Below are 8,508 nucleotides of genomic sequence, written 5' to 3'. Positions count from 1 at the left end.
CATGGCCTGAATCAGGCATATTTTAGTCCTCAAAATGACAGCACTGCTCCTCAACAATTTGGACAGGTTCCTGATTGCAGACTTTTCACAGTGAAATAAATCTCCATTTCCTTGCTTTTTCATACAGCACTCACTTTTTATTCTAGATAGAGGTTTCACATGAGCACAGTTAAGTGTCCTGGTTCCCATTCATCTCAATGTTATCCATATTTTTTTTTTATGATCCACTTAGTCAATTGCTATTGTGTAGTCAATAAGTAGTCATTCTCCTGGTATTCTTTACTTTCAACCAGAATCCATCTGACTTTGGCAACGATATCCCTGGTTCCATGACCTCTTCTAAATCCTACTTGGACTTCTGGCAGTTTCCTATCTATGTATTTTTCTAATCTTTTTTGAATGATCTTCAGTACTACTTTGCTTGCATGTGATATTCATTATGTTGATTGATAATTATTACAATCTGTTGGATTACCTTCTTAATACTGGGAACAAATTTGGATCTCTCCAGTCTGTTGGACAGACAGATGTCTTCCAAATTTCCTGGCATAGACTAGTGAGCATATGCAGGGCTGCATCTGTTAGTTGAAACTTGTCAATGGTATTCCTGGAGCCTTATTTTTTGCCAATGCCTTCAATGCAGCTTCAACTTCTTTAATTAACACTGACTCTTCTTCTTCATATGGTACTTCTTGAAATTTTTCAGTGTTGATCAATTTGTTTTGGTATAGTTATTCTGTATTCTTTTTTTTGCCTTTCTTTTTTAAAAATTATTATTAGCATCTTCTTTTGACACTTCATAGATCATTCAATATATTCCTTCGATATTGAAATTTAAGGTTTAAATTTCTTGTTCCGTTCTTATTTGAGAAATACAGACTGAGTTCTTTCCTTTTTATTCTCCAATTCCAGTCGTCTGCACATTCCATTGTATTACTTTTTTTTTTTTTGTCTTCTCAGTTTGCCCTTGGAAGTCTTCTGTTCGACTTTTACTTCAGCATCTTTGTTATGGCTTTATCACACAGTAGTGCAATTTTCAGAGTCCCCCTGACATCCATGTTGGTTTTTTCTTTATCCTCTGTCTTAGTAATGATCTTTTGCCTTCTTTATAGATTATATCCTTGATGTAATTCCACAACTTATTGGGTCTTAATCATTGGTGTTCAATACTTATTCTTAAATTCAAATGAAATGGACTCAAGACCATATTTTGGTTCTCATGGACTTATTTTCTTTTTCTTTGCCTCAAATTTATATTGCACATGGGTAATTGATGACCTGTCCCACAGTCCATCCCGGGCCTGTTTTTGACTGATGACGTTGACTTTTTGCAGCAGTTCTTTTCACAGTTGAGGTCAATATAATTCCTATGCAGTCCATCAGGTGAGGCCCATGTGTAAAGACACTATTTTTGTTTTATAAAAAAGATATTTGCAATGATTAAATCGTCGAACATACAAAATTCAACCATTCTATTTCGTGCTTCATTTATGTCAACCACATTCGTACTTTCTGACTACCATTCCTTCTTTATTGTTTCAAGTTTTGCATTCTAGTCACCAATTATCATTAATGTGTCTGGATTGCATATTTAGTTAATTTAGGACTATTTAGAATCACAAGATTTTATAAAAATTTTCAATATCCTCTTCTTTGTCTTTAGCTGTAGGTGTAATTATTTGAATAATAGTTGTATTAACGAGTCTTCCTTGTATGCATATGGGTAAAATGCTATCACTCACAGCAGTGTGCTTCATGATACAACTTAAAACTGTCTTTTTAACTATTCACACAACACCGTTCTTCTGTTTTTCATTGGCAGCATAATAAACCAGTCAATGTCTGATTCAAAGTGACCAAAGTTAGTCCATTCCTCTCACAAATGACTAGAATGTTGGGATTCATGTGTTCCATTTCATTTTTTACTTCTAGTTTTCTAACATTCAAGCTTCATAAATTCTATATCCCAATTATTAAAAAAATATTTCTTGTCCTTTTCCTCATCGTTAATGTCTTACTATCTATGCTCTACCTCTAATACCAACACTATCCTTGTTGCTCTACTGTTCATAGGGTTTTCAGAAGCCTGCTACTTAAAAAGTGAATGGCCAATCCTTCTTCCTAGTTTGCTTTGATCTGAGAGCTCTTCTAAAACTTATTCACCACTCATGACTCTAGTGACATTTACCCCAGTACAGCAAACTAATGGACAAGTGCTGTGTTAATTCACACAATGAATTTTCCCAATACAACAAACTAAAGATTAGTGTGGACCACTTGTAGCACATCAGGCATATAGATATCTTGTTACCAGATCCAATTAAAGCCTACAAAGTTGTGGCAGGATGTGCCCCTGGGAGCATGTTGAATCATTCTGGCTGAAACTTGTGGCTGGCATGCTGGGGTAATGTCCTAGAGGTAGATATTAAGATCACATGTAAATCTTTATTGAATTTTTGACGCTTATGCATCCCACATATAGCACTGGTCTGTGTGTTGCTGTACAGAGGTAACTCGTGGTTGCTGTGATGCTGAAGACTGTGGCAGTGATGTGCCAATCTTGGTAATGGGTATCCATGGTGGACAGTGTTGGCTGGGGCTTCCTGACTAAATCAAGCCTGGAAGCAGGAGCGGCATCCACTTCCGAAATGGCTTGCCTCTGGAGATTCTATATGAACAGTGCTCAGGCCGTTCATTCATAGGGTCGCTATGAGTCGTCTACGACTCGGCGGCATAAAACAACAACAACAGTATGAATCCCACAAGCTCCATCAAAGGATTGTTGATCAAAAGGCCCAATTTCTGGGTCAAAACTAGGCCCAGCCACCAAAGGGCTGTTGTTAATCAGAAAAGTCCATATCTTGACTCATATACAATTATTTTCCTTACTATACTGTGATGTGGGTGAAGTTTTACAGAGAAAATTAGATTTCCATTCAATAAACTACACACATTTCATTTTGTATCATTGCTTGCAATCCCTACCACACTGTGCTACTCATTCCACTCTCCTCTGTATTTCATGTTTCTGTTTCTCCTTCCTTCTTATCCCTTTCTGGCTTCTAAATTTTGTCCTTAGTAAATACTACCTCTTTGATTTTTAATGGTTGATTATTCCAATGAGTGTGTTTCTCCATTTTGTTCCTGCTTGCCTTATAAACCAGTTTATATAATGGCTGAAGTTTTAGTTACAGATGTATGGAAGAGATTTCCATTTCAGACTTGAAGAATAGATAAGAACTGTCAACTTGGAGGTTCTACTAGTCTCTTTCTGATCAGTAAACCTGATCTTATTTTTTATTATTTTGTTCTACATTTTACAATCCCTTTCAGAGGAGTACTGTAGAGCAAGCTGAGCAGCATTCTGTTCATTTAATCTTAGAGTCATGGACACTGAGGTGTGCTTGGTTCATTAATTCTTTGGACTAATTGTTTGCATGTATCTTCCATTTTCTCCATTTTTCTTTTCTCCTAATAAGGAGATAATAGCTTCTCTGAGAAGCTGGGCTCTATATAAGAAGAATGTAGTATCAGAATCTGTGGAAGACTCATAAGTAACCTGATTTATACAGATGATACAACCTTGGTTGCCAAAAGTGAGGAGAACTTTAAATATTTGCTGAAGACGATCAAAGATTACAGCTTTCAATATGGATTGTATCTCAACATCAAGAAAACAAAAAAACTCATCATTAGACCCACAGGTAACATCATGATCAATAGAGAAAAGACTGAAACAATCAGGTCTGTAAATACGTAAGAAAGCCAACTGCCCCTGTGGAGCCTAAGGTGGATTCAAGCTGCTGACCTTTCATTTCACAGTCCAATATATAACAAACACACTGTGCTACGAGGACTTCTTTGGTAAGTAATTAGCCTGGTGCAGAGGGATATGATTTAAATTGAAGGTTTAGGGTTAGAATAATCTAGAGAATTAGAGCAGAGGCTCTTATTCCATTCAGTTTGGGAATATGAAATCTCTAATGTAGAGATAAAATTTGAGTCTCTCAAGAGACATTGCAAGCATCATAGTTCAGATGTAAATACAGTGATAGCACAGTTTCCTTGGAAAAGTTTTTTCTCTGGGACTAATCCATTTCCTAAGAGCTTGTGTGGTATCCGTTGGTGGTTCATTTTTTACTAAAGAAGATATTGCCTCTGTTACATCTGAATTAGACTCATTGTCATAAGGTCAGTTAAGACCTTTGACTCTTAACTGTGGAGACTTACATGGACTGTTCCAGGTATGTGGAGAGGTTGAGTGATCTGTGTACTGATACTCTCAGCTCATTAAGTATCTGAGATATCTGTGCTAGAATTCTTCTCATGGTGGGAGAGCTAAAATAAGGCCTAGAATTGGGTTTATAAGAAGGAAAATAAATGAGTATCCTAATCTAATACCTCTTAGAAGAATTCTTCACCTTCTAAACACATAATAAGAAAGTAAAAATACTGTGAGTAGTTTATGCCTCTGTCTTGGAGACAGTACTAAATGATCCTAGGTGAGGTTCAGTTCTCATACTAAAATCATACCTAGCTGTTTCTGAAATAGAAACAAAAATCACCTTTGAAAAGCCTAGACAGATGAAGAGAGAAAGGGTGAAATTGGAGGCACAAATGGGAAATACGAAAGAAAGGTGGTTTTTTAATAGGTTTTTATTCCAAAACTAACTAAAAGAGCTCTGAAATGTAGTCTATTCAGATTTGCAGTGCTAGCTTAAAGATCAGTTTGAAACTACTAGAAAATCTATGTCCTCATGTACAATTTACAGACTCAGCAACTTGATAAAAAAATCAGTTAAGAGTTGGTTCTAACTCAAAGGCAGGAAGTTGAAAATATAAAAAAATGTATTGAATGCTTGCTATATAACATGAATGTAATACATAGAATGGATACAAATAAATCATATAGAAAAGGTCCTAATTATCATAAATAAAATTACAGTATAGAAGGGAGTAAAGTATTAAACAATTACATAAATTCAGCCTCTGCTTGTTCCTTACCTTATCAGAATCTCATTTGATCTCTCATTCCATCCCTAAATCTTGCCCTGAACGTTTTTCCATCCCTGAACTCTATCTCATATCTCACTATCTTTCTATTTCTTAACTTTGATTTTTTCTTCACCACACTTTTTATTTTCCCCAACTCATCTCTTAGCCTTCCTAAGATTCTTCCATAATTTAGTATTTTAACCTGTTTCTAACCTCTTTATACCTCTGATCCTTAGTTCTTTCCTGATTATTACATTATCTGTACTAAAATATTATTTTTCACTGAATATTAGATAATATTCAAGTCTTACTTATTTATCACTCCATATATTAAACTTTAAATATTAATGACTTTCTCCTTAGTATTTGAGTTCATTAGATAAATTGTCACAGAAAAATATTAGTCTTTTAAAGTACTCTATATTTTAAGTCTTTTTTATATTAAAGCTACTTGTGTATTAAAGCTTAATTATTATAACTTGTGTATTAATACTTGTGTGTTAAAACTACTAGTGGCTTTTTAAAATATCCATCTGCTTTGGCCTTCTCTTCTTGAGAATATGGAACAACTCTCTGATTCTATATGTTGTTGTTGTTGTTATGTACCGTCGAGTCGCCTGCGACTCATAGCGACCCTATGTACAACAGCCCTAAACTCCGCTCTGTCCTGTGCCAATCGCACTGTCTCTGACACTCCCATCCCAATTATCCCAGTCACTGAATCAATCCACCTCATAGAGGGCCTTCCTCTCCTGCGCCGTCCCTCCACCCTCCCAAGCATGATGTCCCTCTCTAAGGACCGGTCTCTCCTCACAAGATGTCCAAAGTATGTTAGACGGAGCCTCAGAATCCTTGCCTCCAAGGAGCCACCTGGTTTAACCCTCTCCAGGACAAATCTGTTTGTCTTCCTAGCAGTCCATGGTATTCTCAATACTCTTCTCCAGCACCACAGCTCAAAGGCATCAATTCTCCTTCTATCCTCCTTGGTCATTGCCCAACTCTCTGATGCATAACAGGTGATTGCGAAGACCATGGCTGTATCAGATGCACCTTAGTCTCCAGAGAGACACCACTGCTCTTCAGCACTTTGGAGAGGTCCCTAACAGCAGACTTTCCCATGATTCTATATAGTTCCCATAAATTCACATATGTTACTGGACTCTAAAAAGAGTGAATACAAGGGCCATAGAGTGCCAATTCATGTGTCATTTAGTGAGAGAGAATAACTAAGAAAAGTTCAGATTCTAATTTCTTAACTTTTGCTTTCATCTCTATAGATCCACTCCTAGCGGAGAATGACTGATGGAAATTACTCATTGGTGACTGAGTTTATACTCCAAGGTTTAACCAGCCAGCCTGAACTACAGTTACCTCTCTTCTTTCTATTCCTAGCGATCTATCTAGTTACTGTAGTGGCCAATATAGGTTTGATAACATTGATTTCACTAAATACACACCTTCACACACCTATGTATTACTTCCTCTTTAATCTATCTTTTATAGATATCTGTTATTCTTCTGTCTTCACTCCCCAAATGCTGATGAACTTTGTGCTGGAGAAAAATGTCATCTCCTACACAGGATGCCTGACTCAGCTCTATTTCTTCTGTTTCTTTGTCATTGCTGAATGTTAGATTTTGGCAGCAATGGCATATGATCGTTATGTTGCCATTTGCAAACCACTACTCTATAATGTCATATTGTCTCCTCAGATCTGTGCTATGTTTGTGTTTGGTGCCTATGTGATGGGATGTTGGGGTTCCCTAGCCCATACTCTCTGCATGGGGAGACTGACCTTTTGTGGTGCCAACATCATCAACCACTACCTGTGTGACATCCTTCCTGTGCTCCAGCTCTCCTGCACCAGCACTTATGTTAATGAAGTTGTAGTCTTTGTTCTAGTTGGCATAAACATCGTGGTGTCCATGTGCACCACTTTCATCTCCTACGCTTTCATCATCTCCAGCATCCTCAGAATTAGTTCTGCTGAGGATAGGTCCAAGGCCTTTAGTACCTGTCGTTCTCACATAATGACTGTTTCTCTATTCTTTGGGGAGCTGCATTCATGTACCTCCAACCTTCTGGTGCTGAGTCTATGGACCATGGAAAAGTTGCCTCAGTATTTTATACAAATGTAGGACCCATGCTTAACCCTTTGATCTACAGTTTGAGGAATAAAGATGTAGCAAACTGTGAAAAGAAAAGTGGTTTACTGAAAAACAACAGAGTTTGGAAGAAGAAATGTTAGAAATTTATATCCTGCTGGTAGTGATGACACTTACTCATCTACAATCTCACTGTAATCAAATGAATTGTTTATTTGCCTCTAATTAAAATATGTTTTTATCTTTTGTTTATCAAGTTTCCGTCCCTTTTCTTTCACAACTGCAGGTATGTAATTGTTACATTTCGGAAAAAGAAAAAATATTTTTACTTTTTCATGCATTATGTATAATGATATTTCTTCTAGGATTTGTGCACATGTTGTGATTGATTAATTTATCAGTTTACCTATTAATACACCCAAGTACTGTGTCTGTGAAAATCTAAGGACTATAATTCTGGGTGTGTCTCTGACATTCGTAAAATAATTTATATGACAAAGATACCACTACAAACGTGCTAAAAACATGGTGAATTTGTGATTTCCTCTCATGTTTAGTATTGACTTATAATTTTTAGCAGTTACAAAATCTGTATCAACTTCTATGAGATTTTAGAAATTGTGAATAAAGATAATATAAACTGATAGCAAAAAGGGAAATATAAAATGACAGAAAAATATGTGTACTGAAAGCAATTATTAAGTTGTAAACTGTCTGCTCTTTATAATTCTACCTCTATAAATTTTACCATTAATTTATTTTTGTATTTTTAAGTATGCTTTAACTACTACATTACTTAATACAGTTAATCTCAAATAATTTTTTTGTTGTTTCTTCAAATAGATCACGAGCTGTTAGAGAGCATCGTGTCTATCATTCTTTTTTTTTTATCATTCATTTCTTACATTTGAGGACATTTGGTTTTGTTCATTCATTTACTATTTGATACTTAACATTATAGTTAAAAAAAAGTTGTAGTAATCCACATTTTCCATCTTACTTTTTCTGTTTGTTCCCCTGTTGTAAAATATTGTACAATGAAGGTATTTGAATCATTTAAGGAAAAAGAACAATGCTCAAAAATTCTGTTTATATCTCATTCTACCTTTTAAAAATGTTCATGAAGTTGACATAAATAATGGAAAAATATCTTCCTTTTTATGTGATTTGAGAATATGATATTACAAGTCATCATTTTCAGGTTGCTGATGTTTCATATATTAAGATAAACTAAAATATACAAAGTTGTTAGTTGATTTCTGATAGTTAACCATGGAAGATCTATCCTTGACAATGTATTAAATAAAGGTTATTTACCTTGGAAATTGATTTGACATAAAAATGCATTTTCATACATGTTTTAAAATATATTTACACATGGTAAATACAATATATTTCTCATTCTCAA

The 8,508-nt window shown here is 35.4% G+C and overlaps 1 pseudogene; it reads left to right on the top strand.

Moving 5' to 3' along the window:
* Window positions 1-6,290: 6,290 nt before the first annotated feature.
* LOC102844655 lies at window positions 6,291-7,243 on the top strand (annotated as a pseudogene).
* The last annotated feature ends 1,265 nt before the right edge of the window (window positions 7,244-8,508 follow it).

The sequence above is a fragment of the Elephantulus edwardii genome, unplaced genomic scaffold (genome assembly GCF_000299155.1).
Source record: "Elephantulus edwardii isolate Elephantulus edwardi_28Jun2011 unplaced genomic scaffold, EleEdw1.0 scaffold00120, whole genome shotgun sequence".
Classification (NCBI taxonomy): domain Eukaryota; kingdom Metazoa; phylum Chordata; class Mammalia; order Macroscelidea; family Macroscelididae; genus Elephantulus; species Elephantulus edwardii.
Note: the sequence above shows the minus strand (reverse complement) of the source record. Positions and strands in the feature narration are given on the sequence as shown.